Below are 17,869 nucleotides of genomic sequence, written 5' to 3'. Positions count from 1 at the left end.
ATTTTACTGCTGAAAAATAATTTGATTTTTCCATGCAGGACGAAAAGTCAAGTCAGTATTTTGTCCCTCGAAAGCAATCTCATCTCAGTGTGAAGAAGAAGGTGAGTATACTGGGAACCCATTTCTTCATTTGCCCTGTTCAAATAGTCGAGAATTAAATGCTTTGTGTAGAAATTCGTTTTATGATATTAATAACATCTGCTAATGTTTGGTGTAGTTCTGGGGACATTTTTTTCATCGCAAGATGCTCACTATGTGTGATGCAGTGTGCAGACAAAAAATCTGTGTGACTAACATTTTTCACCTTTGCAACAACTCCTGAGCGATGTCCAGTCATGTTCAGTCAATTCTTCAGTTCTGAGCTTAACAGTGTTAGCAGACTTATTACTTTCAGTTTCTGTACAGCTTTTTTTCCCAAAACCTCTTCAAAGGCTTGCAATACGCAAGGCATAAATAATTCTTCTCCGTATATGTCTTTTCGTTATTTGAAGTGCTATCAGAAGTGCCTTTGATAGTGACTTATCTTAAACAACTATATTTTTTAAGGCACCTATATATTTTTGCGTATTTTCGCGCGTTTTGTGAAAATATTCAAGTAATTTCTTAGCTAAATCTGGGTGTTCTGATTTCAAGTGTTTTTCGAGTTTTGAAGGTTTCATGGAATCATTAGATAAACTCTGAGAACAGGTAATACAAAAAGGCCGTGGATTCAGCTAACTAACGGGTTCTGGAATAAATCCAAATTTCAAGTAGTCTGAATCATATTTTCTTGTTATTTTTTTTTTTTTTCGTTGCACCTTCAGTTTGAACATTCTAATGCTGTTTGAGCGTGAAGAGGAATGTGGATGCTTTGATTCATTGATTACCTCTTCATAAGTGAAGTAATTCCTAGTTAATATCTATCTTTAGTTTTACTGAAGAAATGCAAAATATTCGCTTGCTTTTTCTCCCTCATTATGCGTCTATTATCTATTTTATATGAATCTGAAAACCATAAAAAATTAAAGAAAATTATTAATGAGTGAAATATGTCCGTAAAAAGTGCATAAAAAATATCCTAATTTTTCTGCGGACCATCAAACATTTTATACGGACCACTAGTGGTCCGTGGTCCACTGGTTGGCGACCGCCGGTCTAGAGTACTGTGTAGCTATGGGACTGGAGCATTCTTCTTAATCCATGCTGCCGGATACTTGCCTTGTTCAAATAGTCTTTACGCTAATGAAATATGTGCCATGTTATTGATATAAAAATTCATTCAAGCTCAAATATTTTCAAGCTCAAATATTCAAGGTTTCATTTTTTATATTAATTAATAACACTAATTTTAAGGATTTTGGACTTTAATTTTTTTAAGATTTGTGTTTTGATATTGATTAAATTACGAAATTACAAAGGTCTTTGTTCTCAATTGCACTGAAGATACACAAAGTATCCATATCCTGCCAAATACAACATCAGTATGCCGAATTCAGTACTTTCATTGGCAGTCAGGAAGAAGTCCTCTCGGAATAGATTTGTCAGTATGCCCTGCTAGTCTATAATCTCTTCTTCTCTACATATAATAAAAAGAGTCTGTGTGTGTGTGTTTCGTTCGCGCTGCGCGTAAGCTAATAGACCCACGGTTACGAAATTTGGTACATAGGTGCATCTAGACAAAAGCCAGTGCACCTCGAAGCGATTTTTTCGAAATTCGAATTTTTTTAATTTTATGTTTTTTGGCGAAATCGCGTCGTTTTAAGACATAATGGGCTATAGGAAAGCGAGATTTTACTTTACACACTCCATTTTCACATCGTCATGAAACGTAGGCACTTAGCTATTTTACGAACTTAAAATAAATTTCCTGTTTCAATAAATCGATTGAATACGAATTTATTTAACAAAAGGAGCTTGACACATTTTCAACGGGATTTTTTCTAAAAAAGTTTATTAAAAAAAATTTACAGTTTATTTTTCTTTGATTTTTGGACACCTTAAACTTTCATCCTTGCGACTGGTTTTGCAAAAAGAATTTTGAAAAAATAATAATATTTTGTATTTTTAAAAAAATTTTTAAATGAAGCTTCCGAGTACACTTCTCACATCTCACATCTTTAAAAATATGATTTTGGCAACGATTTTCCTGTCTTATTGTTGTTGATAAGATTTTTGATGAAATCGCATCATTTTTTAATAGTTTCATTCTTTTAGAAATATGTGTTTGGCAACAATTTTTCATCGTATTTCTTATGTCAGGTTTTTGAGAGTGGCATATTTCATTGTCATCTTTATATTTATATAATACATTTTTATTGTTTTTTTTTTTTTTTTTTGTTTTTTTTTTTTGTTTGATAAAGTTGTTCTGCAGAGTAAAATTCTGCGCGGAATTTTACGTTTTTTGAGTTGATTTCATTTATTTTTTGCTTATTTCACTATTTGTAAGATATTGAAGAGTTTTGAGTGATTTTTTTTTTTTTCTTCAACGGAAAGTTGGTTTATTTTTTTATTAGGATAATTGTATTTGTATTAAGGGATATAGCTTATTTCATTGTAAATTTTTTTCTCTTGAAAATATAAGACAAAATATCATTAATTATACTTTTCTTTTCAGAATTTTTTGTTTTTTGTATTCTTTTATGTTATTTATTGCTCATTTCACTGTTTTTAAGATATTAAAAAGTTTTGAGTGATTTTTTTAGGAAACAAAGTTCTTAACCTCCATTATACCATTTGAGTTCTTAAGATTTTGCAAAGGGAAGTTGGTTAATTTATTTATTAGGATAATTAATATTTGTATTAAGGGATATTGCTTATTTCATTGTAATTTTGTTATACGTAATAACTTTTTTTTATGAAGTTCTTCTGCAGAGTAAAATTCTACGCAGTTTTTAAATTTAACGTTTAGTGTTCCCTTCAGCCATTTTTCCATTACATTTTAAAGTCAGACGAAGACTGGCAGCGAAGCTGCTAGTATTCAATACACTTGCAAAGTAAAAGAAATATATGTATTGACAACATTTCAGCAGAAGTTTGTTAATAATATTAAAGGAGTTAATAAATAATTTCAGCATTAGATTTATAGAAAATAAATAATTTTTGGAAGATAACGCATCAACAAAGAGCTGGGTCGTTTAGTTACTAAGGTTTAGTAACCCCTGAAGTGGATTATATAAATATTTGATGCAAAACGAGAGATGAGGATATTTATTTATTTCTTTACATAGAAGCATACCGGAGATGAAATGAAGGGGATGATAGAAATTATTATTCCATTCCAAGCGTTTTTGGAAATACGCCAAGGCCAACGTTAAAAGTAAGCGAAACTGGAACTCTTGGGCTTTGGAAGAAAAAAAAAAAAATTGCGACAGAGAGAGACGTTAAAAAAAGAAGTTGAATGAGTTCTGTGTAATTTTTGTTTTGGCAGTGTCTTAGATTAAGATCCAGGGCGGTTGGGTGAAAGATACATTCGGTTCAGATACTAGTGAAGACTTGCATGAATGACTGTCAGCTTTGAAAACAGCATTTCTAAAAATAACATTTTCTAGAAAAGAAAGTAAACGGTTTTATAAGATTTACATTTATTACAAGAACGTACTTTAAATAAGTAATCTATATACAGAGGGTGTTTTTCTTGAAAAAAGAGAGACAGAAAGAAAAAAAAAAAAAAAAAATCTGAAAGGTTTCAGATTTTAAATTACGTCCATAGGGGCCTTTTTGTTAACGTTTTGTGTGTTACCTTTATTTATTAAATTTCATATTATTTGCACTTAAACCATAAAATTCAGTTGAATAGCAATGTCGCATAATAATTTTAAAATGAGCCATCTCTAGAATTTCCGATACACAGTTCCGCACGCTGGAGATATAAAAGTTTTTTTTCCTCCCGTAGAGTGTTGCCATTGCTCGTTTTGAAATCATTGAGTTAGTTAATCAAAAATTCGTTAAAGTTTTACAAAATATGAAATCGATAATAAAAGAAATTCTAAATTTGGTCTCACACATGCCCATATTCGTAGGAGGATTACGTCATTCAAAATTCGATGGCTATATGTACCGTTATTTTATCACAATGCGAGAAATATACATACATTTATGCAGATTTTTCATTATTTAATTTCTTCAAATATAATGCAGGACTCTAACATTTGGTGGCAACAGTTTGAAAAGTGAAATGGACATTTATAGTGATTCAACGCAAAATCGCAAAACGAAAACAGTTCTTCAGGGACAAAGCCCCTTTGGACTAAAAAGTGGTGAAGAAAGACTACACAAATAATTGTCTCTTAGCTGTTCTTAGACCTATGGTTCTAAATTTAGAGCTAAATCAAACAAGACAGGTCTTCAAAATCAGGACTCGATAAAGACAGTATGTGGACCCAGGCACAGTAGTTTTTCAAGGGCCCATAATATTTACCTTGTTAATTTCCCTGATGGAAAAGCAGGCTTATAAGTAATTATGGGAGGATTTGGGGTCTTCTAAAGTTTGATATCTCCAAAGTTTTTAGTTTGAATTCCAATACTCAGAATATAGAATTTAGACCAGATAATACACTTATTATAAATATACGATTCCTAATTTTCCTTATTGTTCTGCAGGCGCTTTTTCATTGTTTTAATGTGCGTCAATATATACAGGTATTATTTTATCCAACGATTAAAGAATATATTTTTATGCAATGAGGAACGACCATCTTCCTAATAAGATCTTTTAAAGTGATCAGTATTTATGAGAACTTGTATAAACATTGGCATTAAATATCAGTTCTGAAAGATGACTACTTCCACAAAAAAACAAACTCGTCTAGACTCCTGGGTGCAGGTCTTAGAGAGGGTTCCCTGTACTTTGAAAATAGACTCTCTGCACTCCCCACAAAAATAAACTATATCCTTTCTTGGATTCGAATCCCGGAAACGTAATCAAATTCGGATCTTCAGAAGCTGACTGGATGGGCAACCACTTAAACCATCACAACCCGTATGGGAAAATGTAATAATTCCTTATAAGATAGGATTTTTTCTATTGCCACTTCAGCTTTGCGTAATGCTCAGATTTTATTTGAATTCTGCCTGAAACAACATTTACACTGACCGATTATCTCCATAACTAATGTATAGTTTTAAATGAAATTTTGTATTGACATAAGTTAATATAATAAAAATATGATACCAGGAATGCCATGCTACGTATAGATGATTGTGTAAAAAGCTCAACAGAGCAGTCTTAAAATAGAGATCACGGAATTAAACTAAAGAGAAGACTAATGAGGGATACAGTCCCCTCTAACAACTATAACTCTCTCACAACATGACTTCGTACTGGAAATGAGATAGTTTATGAGTCCCAGTGGCAGACGCTTCCAGTTTCACAGAAATGCTTTTTTCAGATGCTGAAGAGTTTTCCAAGGCAATGCGAGTAGCTATTGTTATCCAAAAAACATCTCAACTGGTTGAAAAATCTATCCGGTTAATATCCTCAATTAAAAAAAAAAATCATCTACTAGAGTAGTAATATGTGAGCAGGTCTTCTCATCCACAAAAAATGAACTGAGCCAACTATAACTCTGAAAAGTTATAAATTGCTATAATGAAATTAATGCAATAAATTAAGAAATTAATAAGTTAATGTAATAAATTAAAAAAACAGAGTTATAAAATCAAATAAAATCATATGCAAAATTTCGTTATATATAATGTCCATAAACAGGAAAGAAATACATATTATTTGATTTTATTATTAATAATAACACGAAAGCAGATCTCGCTCACATGCATTTTATGTATAGGGTTGCGGCTAAAACAGAAAACCTACTCAAAGGAGGTAAAATGAATTATTCCCGAGCATTCATTGAGCAGTTGCTTCATTCCGTCCGCATCCTTAATAGATAAAATGCATATCGGGGAGCTCCATAGTCATGCAGCGTTGTAGTATGCACGTCTCAAAATTCTCCCAACGCACCATCTCGGCACATACGTTCAGTTACAAAATTTGCTTATTTCGGTTCCCTCTATTTGCCTCTCCATATCTGCCAAATATGTTTGAAACATCCTCTGTACAGATAAGTTTACTTGGATTTTGAGGTTCTTTTGCAATGTCATCATACTCTCACGTTTTATGGCATAAAAAATTTAATTTTTTAGTATTATGAGGTAATTTCTCCTTCCTTTCCGCACGCTTTCGTAGTGTAACTGGGAGCACGCTCCGCGCGTACTCGAGAATTCCAGCGTTGGATTCCCGGCGAGGGCTTTGTGCATTTTTCTCGTCTCCTGCTTCAGAATAACCCAATGACTTTACAGGTTTTTTTTTTTTCGGGGGGGGGGTATATCTTATCCTCTTTTAGTTATCTGACTTTACAGCTTTCAATTTTACAATCGGGAGCTTAGTATCATTTTACACGATCGCAGCCAAAGGGTTTTATTAAAAAGAACATTCTTCGTTTAAAGTTAGACCATTGTGTAATTTTGATTTTTACTGAATAATAGGAGCATATAAGTTACTGCATACTTAACTGGAACAGCAAGTATTGAAGTCTTTTACATCGACAGTTGAGATTTGCCGACACATTTACCGCTTTCTCTAGATTTTTCTTTAGTTGCCCGAATTATTTTTAAGAAAACAAAGAGCTTTGTCTTTATGCATTAGCTAGTTGATTGAATTTATGTACTCGAGCATGCCATGCGTGATTTATCAAGTAGAATACCAGTTCGCACTCTTTGATGTAATTTCTCTAAGGCAAAGGGTAGTATATTTTGGCGACAAATAAATTATCTGTTTGCCCGCTTAATTTTGTTTCCTGTTAGGTTCTGAGCTACAGGGATTATTCTTGCAAGGAAAAACGTGTAGATTTCAGAGGATAAGATAGAATTTCAGAGGCTACCATTACTTAAACGTTATTCATTAAAATATTAATATGGAAAATATTCATAAAAATAATGATAATATGTAATAAAGTAGTGGTATTGTAAAAAAAAAGGTACCGTAGTAGAATAGTAAAATAATAATGATGAAAACTAGCAATTTGAAAATTCCAAGTTACTGTTGAACATTTCATTATGCTTTTTTAAATTAAAAATATAAAACATCATAAAAATATTTAATTCAGTTTTAAAAGTATAGGCATTTCTTTCTGAATTTCTTTTTGAACTGTAAAATGGCATAAACAAAAGAATATCAAAAACTGAAAAGTTAAAAAAAACATTAAAAAAAATTACTGTTCGGATAAAATTTAAAAGTTTTATTTCAAAAACATAAAAAAATACTGTTCGAATAAAATTTAAAAGTTTTATTTAAAAAACATTTTTCTTTTTTTCTTTTCCTTCTTTTTTTTCTTTTGTGTGTGTTGTGCTATGTGTGTGACAAGTTAGATTATAATTATTTAATCTTTAAGTTTTAAATAATTTCCTGTATCATTAAAACAATAATTTAAAGGGGCATCCTCTGTTATGTTATGCCTGCTTTGCCTGAGCGCACTCAAGCCCATTAATTGAAAGAAATTACATACTGCACAAAATATTATTCTTCGACAAATATGCGATGTACCTTAATATATTCGTTGTGATAAAATACATGAAGAATAAAATACATGAAGTTGTGTAGCTTTTAAGTACATAAGGTAGCCAAAATTTTATGATGTTTGAAAAAACATCCTTATTTTGTAGGGATTTATATTTATTTTAACTAACAAGTTAAGTTTAATTTTAAACTTTCCTATAAGCCCTCATTCCCTTAATTGTCAATGCCAGAATATTTAAATTTGGTAGCTCGCGTGAAGGAATGCAAATTCTACCTTGTGAAGAGTTTAAAAACCGAGGTTTAGTAGAAAAGAGAGAGTTAGGCTATTGCCGTTATCTCAGTAGCGAGAGCTTCTACTCCCGGTTTATTTACTTTGCTGCCACTAATTTCGACGCGGTTTTAAGAAACAGGAATATCTGAACCCTGTAATTTAATTTTCTACTACTTGTGAACATCTTCGAATTTTTAGTTTAGTTCTGTGATTTCAATTACCGCCCAAGGAAGACGTATTGTGTTAGCTTCGAGTTGACACATTGTAAATTTTAAAGAGTTCACTAAAGAGTACTTTTAACCCTCCTTCTGTATAGTTCCTACCAGAACTTACTACACGTACAATTGTCACATAGAAGATAAGAAATTGAACCCTACAATTTAATAATGAATTAATTAGCAATTATAATTATGATACGTTTATGATGCTCGTAATGTAAAACTCTCAAATCAGTCCTTAATGTAAGTATGACTTAAGACAGCAATTATTTTTTATCTTGCTTGCTTTATTGCTTATGTGTCTGCTATCGAAATGTAAACCTTGTGAAACTTCTCCCCCCCCCCTAAAAAAAATTCTGAATTGTTTCAGATTTTAAATTACGTCCAAAGGGGCGTTTTTTTCATGTTTTGTGTGCTACCTTTATTTATTAAATATCATTTTCTTTGCACTTAAACCATAAAATTTAGTTCAATAGCAATGTAGCAAAATAATTTTAAAATGAGCCTATCTTTAGAATTTCCGATACACAGTTCGACGCACTGGAGATAAATTGGTTTCCCTTCCCCGTTAGAGTGTTGTCATTGCTCGCTTTTAAATCGTTGAGTTTGATACTCAGAAATTGGTTAAAGTTTTACAAAATATGAAATTGATAATAAAACAAATTCCAAATTTCAAATTTGGGATTTCAGATGCCCATATTCGCAGTAGGATTACGTCATTCAAAATTGGATGGCTCTATATACCGTTGTTTTATCACAATGCGAGAGATATACATACATTTATGCAGATTTTTCATTATTTAATTTCTTCAAATATAATGCAGGACTCTAACATTTTGTGGCAACAGTTTGAAAAGTGAACCGACATTTATAGGAATTCGACGCAAAATGCCAAAACGAAAGTAATACAGTTCCTTCGGAACTCAAATCCCTTTGGACTTTAAAAAAAAAAAATAAATAAACGGTGTGATTGGAAAAAATAAGTTAATTGACAGAGATAGTGCCTCGTGCATAGACACCCTGTGACTGCACCATTTCAGTCTGATTTAAAGGAGTTTAAGCCTTTAGACAAAAAGCGATTTAGTAACATTTTTATATGAGAATAGGCAGTAACAGAGCAGAATAAACCAAATTTAGTTTTCAAGCCTGCTTTAAATAAAACTTAATTTAGCCCTTAAATAATGAAAATTTTGCTTTAACTCCTCTAATACAAAATTAATTTTAAATGCGTTGCTTTCAAAGATACAGGTCGAAGGGGAATTTCCAAAAATGAAAACAGGCACTAAAGAACTAAGCAAAAATGTATTTTTCCTAAAACTCAGTTTTACCAGTTTTTTAGTAGGATATTTTATAGAAATCTTATTGTCCTTTTCTGTCACAATTTAGAATTTTAAAAATTCCAGTTACATGTTTCCACTTTTCACATAAATCTATTTTTTAACAGTCTACGAGGAAAACCGTTCTAAATTTCCAAAAGTAAGAAACAGGAAATATATATATATAAAGAAAGGTAGGAAAAATATCGATGTTTTCTATATTTACCTCAATTAATCAATGATTTATAAGCAAAATACTGAAAGATAAAAAATGGTTTATTAAAGGAAAGAGTTTGAAGGTCATTTGAGCTTTTTTCAAAATAACTTTGAGAGATAAAATAGCTAACGGGCGTGCAATTCATTTTGTCCTTCGTTAAACGTGTTTGCCATCTTTAAAAGCTGAGCTGAATGCATACTATTATTAGTTGAGTAATACAACAAATACTAAGCTAGAAAATGTTTTATTTATAAAAATATGCGTTATAGCTTTAATGAAAAGCTGTTATTCAATATCAAATGTTTTTCTTTTAATCTAAGCTTATTAAAATCTGTAGAAATTACTTCATTTGGATTTATAATATTGAACAACGGAAAATTTTCAGTGCAGGCAATTTGTAAAACAATGAGAAAAGAATAGCCTTTAATATTTTAAATTTTATATTCAAATTTTCTTCATTTTTGTTATATAAAAGCATATTTTATATGAGAATAAATAAGTATCGTTTACGTTATAGAACAACTGCCGCCACACAATTTTCTACAAAAAGACTCAAGCGCTATTGGTCATCGTTCAGTACTCTGGTTTTTAAAGTAAGTATTGTCAAGTATTGTTAACGGTTTTAAAGCGTATCATTCTATTTCGCTCTTTATTCTTTGAAAAAGCTAATCTCTGTTCTGAAAAATTTTATAACAGTCAAAATCGGCTTCTGACGAAAGTACATTTTCTCTGGAAGTATCAAATTATAGCATATATCTATCTAGAAAAAATTGTTTCTCGCGTATTATCCTGTAACGAAAAAGAACCGAAAATAAATCAGCAGCAAATCAGTTTGCCGTTTTTAAATGTATCCTACTTTAAAAATGTGTTCTTTAATTCAGATTTGTATAGCTGTACGTTTTGTACTTTGCTGCATCTATCACTCTCTCTCAATATTTCTCTACCTTTTGGCAAGTTATAGCTTTAAACATCATCAGTCCCTTATGAAAAATGTCTCTAGAATTCTAAAAAAAAATCCAGTGTTAAACTTTAGAATCCTTTAGAATTATGGCCCAATTTTCTATAAAAAAAGTCCAAGATCTTCTATTTCTATAAAATAAGTTCAAGATCTTCTATTTCTATAAAATAAGTATAATTTTCTATAAAATAAGTTCAAGATCTAAAATTCTATAAAATTTTAGATAGAGCTTCTGTTAGAGTAATGTGTAGAGATTTGATAGAGATATGTGTAGATATTCAATAGTTATATGCGCAAAGATTCTATAAAAATATTTCTACAATTTCTAAGGTCCTACATATGGAATCACATATAATATGCATAGAATGAACTAACAGAACTCTACTGAAAATATCATATATAGCGTGTAGAAAACTGGGCCATAATTCTAAAAAATTATAGACGAATGTTCTTGTTTTAATATTCTATAAGAGATCTCTAGAAACTTTTGATTATTTAAAAGCATTATAAAATCAACAAAATCTTCTTTTGGGATTGACAAGAATAAATTAAATTTTTATTTTTAAATAAATTTTTTAATCTAAGTTTTGAAATGATCTGTGATATGGAGACGATGGAGAGGAATAAAAACTTTTGTAACAGATGAATAATTTATTTATAATATAAAATTTCAATTTCGTTTGGAGTTAAAAAATACATAAATAAAAGCGAGGCAATCTGAAAGGTTAGAAATTTTAACGTTCCTTTTAAAGTTGGTTTATCAGCAGAGATTATCAATAGAGATGACTCAGGTGGAACAGCGAAACATTTGATAGAAATTAAAAAAATATACAGCATAATTCTATAAAAATGTTAAATGTTTTCAATTAGCTACATCATTATTTAAATGCAATTTTATTTAACTCAAACAGATACAAAAGTACACAAATATTCTTATGAACTGCCTTTAAATAACTTAGTTTGTTCATCAATAGCAGACAGATTGAATATGAGAGATAAATATTATTGCTTTCTACGGATTCATGGATTTAGAATGATTGATGACAACACTTGATGAAGAACCAAAACACAATTTATTCGTCAGTATTACATAGGACAGTTCCAAAGACATGTTACAGTGTCGAAAAAACATACGGCAAACACGCCGAAACAATCAGCAACACAGCCTTCAGGCTATCAGGCTGGATGAAGACAGCTTCACGGCAAAGCACTAAAGTACAACTCGCGACTTTATCGATCGTTTCTGAGCTGTTTTGTGAGCTTAAGACACTACTACTGAACTTAACATGCACTAAATATTCTCTAAGATGCTCTACTCCTAGCATAGGCAGGATATATATATATAGCGTTTGATCTGCTTTCTAGAACATTCTCGGGAAAACCGGTACGAAGTCATTCTCCCTCCGTCTCCCTCTGTCTATGGCATATCGCCATTTTTCGCCAAATGGGCGATTTCGCGCCAAATCTGGCAACCCAGCTTTTCTATGCATTTTCTGGCAACCTTAAAACCCCGTTTAATGGGCAGCTATCTTACCGCAGTTGGGCATTTCTTAACAATATCTTATATTTTGCGAAATGGCAACAGACTTGATTGGAAATGGAAACAACGCAAAATCGCGTCTCCAGACTAACAGCCCTTTTGGGTTAAAAATAACATTTAAGTTGAATTACAATTAAGAAACTGTTTCTCTTATAAGGGATTCATATACAATAATTAAAGTATATGTCAGGAATTATACTTTTTAATTAACATAAATTTAATCTTTTAATTAATTTCGTGATTTAAGTATTTTACGTTTCTACTTTAACTTTTGCTTTGCATACGAAATAATGTACAAAAAATTGCGCAGAATTTTACATAAATTTAGAAATTCACAAATGTTTTGCTATTGGATACCAAAAAAAAAAAAAAAAAAAAAAAAAAAAAAAACTTTTCATTCAACGATTCAACACTTGGAAATGAAAAGTGTTTACTTGTGTTGTTCTAAATCCTATACAGTATATCACAAAATAAATATGTGCTTTGATTACCGTTTGAAACATTTTTCAGATTTCTGTAAAATACCGTTTAATAAAGACTTCTTAAAATTTCTGCATTCTTTGCTAAAGCAAAACAACATTATTGTAGAATTCTGTTCTGTAAAATATTTAAATTTCTTTGGAATTTTTTTAGAGAAGTATTTCTATAGAGGATACCTATAAAAGTTTGAGAGAATTTTTATCCATCTTTAGCAGACTTTATAAATGGTTTTTGTAATTGATTATCTATCTATAACAATAATTCACTGTAAACAACCGTAAACTTTAAAACAATATACATTATAAATTCAAGTAACTTTCATTAACTTAACATAAACAGAAAATTGTAACTTACAGTCTGACTAAATACTAGACAACTTCACTTAATACACAACTTCCCGACGCGACAGCAACAAAACTTAAATTAGTAGTTCTGAAAACACGCCTACTTAGGCTCTCACCCTTAGCAAATGTTTAGCATTTCAGCTTGTCCTCTAGAATGACTCTTATTCCTTCACAGCAACTACAATTTAAATATTCACAGCTTAACTAATGCCAGGCAGCTATCCAAAAACAAAATCTCTGGAAACAGAAGGAGGGTTTATCTCAGTTCAAAATCAATTTAATCAACTATTCTCCCCCCCCTTTCTAGCTTCTTTCATTTACGTACGTCTGAGTCAGCGAAAGAAAAGCAGATGTCAGAAGAAAAGTAAAAAGGCTCATTAATCAGCAAAATCAAATAACGATACCTTAGAATAGCGGTTCTCAACCTTTTGTCAAACACTAACCATCTAAACAAACATTGAAAAACTTTAGTACCACCACTACATCTTACAATGATTATTTTTCTGTTTTTCAATAGAAATATTTAAAAAATATTTTGCCATTTGCACAACCTGTTGGCTATTTGTATTAAATATACACACATAAAAATATTAGATTAAAAACTGGTTGCCATTTTAATTGCCAAAATATAAGTTGCAATATTTAATTCTAAAATTTATTATGAAATTTTGGCCTGTTAAAGAGAGATTAGTTTCTTTATGCCTGGTCATATTTCACTTAGCTTTAACCGTAAATTAGGATCCACTTTTAATTTTGTTCTGTAGTTTATTATTATTATTATTATTATTATTATTATTATTATTTTTCAGATATAGCATGGAAGAAAATCCTTGTTCACACAAATAGGTTGTGCAAGAAGGGAATAAAAATTTAATAGCTTTACTTGAAATCTCTTTAAATTCTTTTTTTCAGTTCAGACAAAAGTTAACGTGCTATTTTTGAAGTCAGAGTTCTATCACAGAAAATTCCTATCCATTGTTTTTTTTCTTCACGATATTTTTGAATTTTAATCGTTAAAAATACTTTTTCAGTTACTTTGTTTCTTTGCGTACCACCTATTTTATCTTTTGCATACCACAAATGGTACGCGCACCACCGGTTGAGAATCGCTTCGCGAGAGCATATCAGAAAGTGATACTTTGTTTGCGAACAGTAGAGCGTTTGAAGAGGGCAATAATATTCTTGTCATTACGTTCTTTGAACGTATGTTGGAAATAGTAAGTTAGAAATTCCATGAATAAGGGCCATGATTGTGCCCAAAAGGTCCATAAGTAAAATACTTTTGCCAACATTGTTAAAATGTAAGGAATTATTTAAAGAAATAATTACTCTGTATTTCCAAGCATACCCTTACGAAAATATATTATAGAATTTTGTAAAAAAATATAATGCTTTGTAAGGTTTATCCTAAGTTGTTAACAGTTATTTTTAGTTACAACCACTTCTTTATCTTTCCTAATTTCAGCTTACAATTTTTTACCAGAATGTGTTTTCAGAATCGCAGTTAAATGCAAATGAAAGAAGAGCAGTACTTAAAGTCGAAGTTCCACTGGCTTCGAGAGAGAGCCAGAGATTCTGACTAGCGCGCGTTCGCCTTTTGGCTACACTCTCTCTAGCTATTACTACGCTCGGCCATAATTCAGGCCCTTGATAGCTTCGCCGTTTAGTTAGCTTGTAAGGGGACAACTAGTATAGAATTTTGATAGCTTCGGCTATATCTTTTTAGCTAAGCATTAGTTAAGTTTTATTTCTTTGTATTCTTAAGTTCAAGCCCAAGTTGAGGCTTTTATGTACGTCCTGAGAAAGGGTTATCTGTAAACTTTATTTTGAGTAATAAAGGGTAATTAACCTTTCTCAATTAAGACACAATAACACGCCGAATAAATACTAATTCAGAAGTCAAACAACAAAAATCAGCGTTATACCTACAAAATTTTCACAGGACTAGTTTCGATGGTTTTACCGAACCATCATCTTCAGCTGCAAAACCGCAAATGAACAAGATAGGAAATAATGATTAGATAAGATAAGAAAGCCTGGACAAGAATAAGCAAGTGGCGCCATCTGTTGGCGAAACCAGAACTAAAACATAATTTCTCTAAAAGCCGAAGGCAAATTTGGATTGGAATTAGGATCGTTAACTAGAACAGAAAGATTTTTATGAATGTGAAATGCCTCTAGAAAATCCAGTTCTCCAATGGAAGATGTTTTTTGAATAATTTTGGCAGCAGAAAAATTGAAAGTGTGATTTTCGGACCAATAATGTTGAGCAACAGAAGACTTCTGTGTTTCCTTTTTTCTAACATATGCCTCATGTTCTTTGACGCGAAATTTTAAGGCTCTCTTAGTTTGGCCAATGTAAATTAAACCACACTGGCAAGGAATCCTATAAATACCCCAGGAATTCATATCCGGAATGGGGTCCTTGAGTATAGAAGTTGGAATTTTATTGATGGGAGAATAAACAACCCGAAAGTTAAATTTCTGCAAAATATGTGCAACTTTATAGCTAATTGATGGAAAAAGGGAATGACAACAGAATTTTTATAATCTCCTAAAATAAGAGTGTGGCTTTTAGTGTGTTCAGATGAGAATTTTTTAACTGCTTGATTAATAATGTTGGGTGAAAAGCCCCTGTCAATAGCTATTGCTTTTAAATAATTTAGTTCTTCTTCAAGGGCTAGTTTGGAGGAGCAAACTTGAAGAGCACGGAAAACATAGGAATAAAATGAAGCTAACTTTTGTTTAGTCGGATGACATGATTTAAAGTGTGGTGGAAGGCAAACCGATGAAGGTTTACGGTAAACTGTAGTACTGAAGTTGGATGTGTTACGTGTGACCAGAATGTCGAGAAACGGAAGAGAATTGCAAGTCTCAAGTTCAAAAGTGAACTGAATATCAGGATCAATAGAATTCATTGTTGAAAGAACTTTATTTAAATCATCTTTATTACCTTCAAACAGGGTAAAAGTATCGTCTACGTAGCGGAACCATGCCGGGAAGTTTAAAGTTTCAAACAATTTTGATTCATAATAATGCATGTAGATATCAGCCAGGATGGGACTGAGGGGGCTTCCCATGGCTAATCCCTCAGTTTGTTTGTAATATTTATTTTGGAAAACAAAATGTGTTTGTTTCAAACAGAGTTGAGTGAGAGAAATTAGCTCCTCAATTTCGATGCAAGAGAAATGAAATTCGCGAAGTCTGGTTTCTAGACATCTTAATGCACCCTCCACTGGGACATTGGTGAATAATGATTTTACATCAAAAGAAACCATGAGTAAATTACTAGGAGAAATGTTTTTAACCTTTTTTACAAACTCTGTTGAATTTTTTATGGTGTAAATGTTATTGTCTAATAGAGTGGAAAATCTAGAAACTAAATATTTAGCTAAAGGATACGAGGCAGTACCTAAATTTGATACAATAGGGCGGAAAGGAATACCACTTTTATGAATTTTGGGAAGAGCATATAATCTGGCACAATTCGCAACAGATGGGATAAGCGAATGTTTTAAGTTGCTTGAAATGATTTGCGAAGATTTGATCGCAGTTTTTATTTTGGATAAGTCCGAAGGTGAAGGATCTTTAGGATCGGATTATATGGTCCTTCGTTTAAGAGTTTAGTGACACCATCGATGTAAGTGTTCTTATCCATGACGACTATCTGGCCACCTTTGTCGGCCTTTGAAATGATAATATCCGGGTTAGAATGAATTTCGCGCATTGTAGCTCTTTCTCTCGCAGTTAGATTTGGTTTCAAAGGTTTATTATTGAATTTCACATTATGAGCGATAAGATGCCTAATCATTTCTTTCTGTGAATCTGAACTTTACTGAACTTGAAAGCTTTTCCGATAGGAGCCAAAATCTTTGGAATCGATGGTTTACAGGTTTGTGAGAAGTTAAAATTATATTTTAGAATTTTCTCTTGTTCTTCTGAAAGACTAACATTAGAAATATTAACTATTGGCTTGATGTTTACAATGGGAAGATTTTTTGAACTACTTGAACTGGAAGACTGTAAAAGAAGTTTTTCGAATTTAACTGCAAGGGTGTTTTTATGACGGTTAACTGCATTCTCCGTTCTAGACCAAGACTTTTGTTCAAGGGCAGTGAATTTTGGATATGATTTAGCGAGTTCCAGATGAAGCTTATAGAGTTCATGTTCAATTTTGGACAATTGTTGACGTGTATCCCTTATCACGGACCGAAGTAAGGCAAGCTTGCAATTTAACAGAATTCTTGAAACGCGACTCGAAGGTTTTTGATTAGATTTGATTTGAATAAAATTGGGGACGCCAAAATTATTCAAAAAACATCTTCCATTGGAGAACTGGATTTTCTAGAGGCATTTCACATTCATAAAAATCTTTCTGTTCTAGTTAACGATCCTAATTCCAATCCAAATTTGCCTTCGGCTTTTAGAGAAATTATGTTTTAGTTCTGGTTTCGCCAACAGATGGCGCCACTTGCTTATTCTTGTCCAGGCTTTCTTATCTTATCTAATCATTATTTCCTATCTTGTTCATTTGCGGTTTTGCAGCTGAAGATGATGGTTCGGTAAAACCATCGAAACTAGTCCTGTGAAAATTTTGTAGGTATAACGCTGATTTTTGTTGTTTGACTTCTGAATTAGTAACCTTTCTCAAGTTTACGTGTCTGTCTACTAAACTAAAGCGATTATTCGCTTACCAGTTCTGAAGGTTCCACACATTTAGCTGTAAATTCTAGGCTGGAACATTATACAGTTTAACTAATTAGAATCCTTTAGAATTATGACCTAATTTCCTGTAAAGTAGGTCAAAACATTTTCTGTCTATAAAACTTCAGATATGGATTTATGTATAGAGACTGTACAAAGAGATGCGTAGATATTTTACAAATATTTGTATAGAAGTTCTATAAAAATTCTTATATTTTTCGAAGGTTTCACATACAGAATGTCACGTTATAAGGTAATTTCTCCCGCCTTCCTAGCGTGCCTTCGTGGTGTAGTGGTTCTGCACGCTGGGCCGGTATTCCAGAGGTCAG

The 17,869-nt window shown here is 31.8% G+C and overlaps 1 protein-coding gene across 1 annotated transcript in view; it reads right to left on the bottom strand.

The window, feature by feature from the left end:
* LOC146995499 (DNA-directed RNA polymerase III subunit RPC1-like) overlaps positions 1-12,974 on the bottom strand; it is a 67,166-nt gene extending 54,192 nt beyond the window's left edge. Inside the window, exon 1 of the mRNA XM_085824176.1 lies at positions 12,847-12,974. The gene's annotated coding sequence lies outside the window, so the exon portion shown is untranslated. The remainder of the gene's footprint in view (positions 1-12,846) is intronic.
* Between the last annotated feature and the right edge of the window lie 4,895 nt (positions 12,975-17,869).

The sequence above is a fragment of the Stegodyphus dumicola genome, chromosome 9 (assembly GCF_044657685.1).
Source record: "Stegodyphus dumicola isolate Sdum_Otavi_A_Nest chromosome 9, ASM4465768v1".
NCBI classification, from domain to species: domain Eukaryota; kingdom Metazoa; phylum Arthropoda; class Arachnida; order Araneae; family Eresidae; genus Stegodyphus; species Stegodyphus dumicola.
Note: the sequence above shows the minus strand (reverse complement) of the source record. Positions and strands in the feature narration are given on the sequence as shown.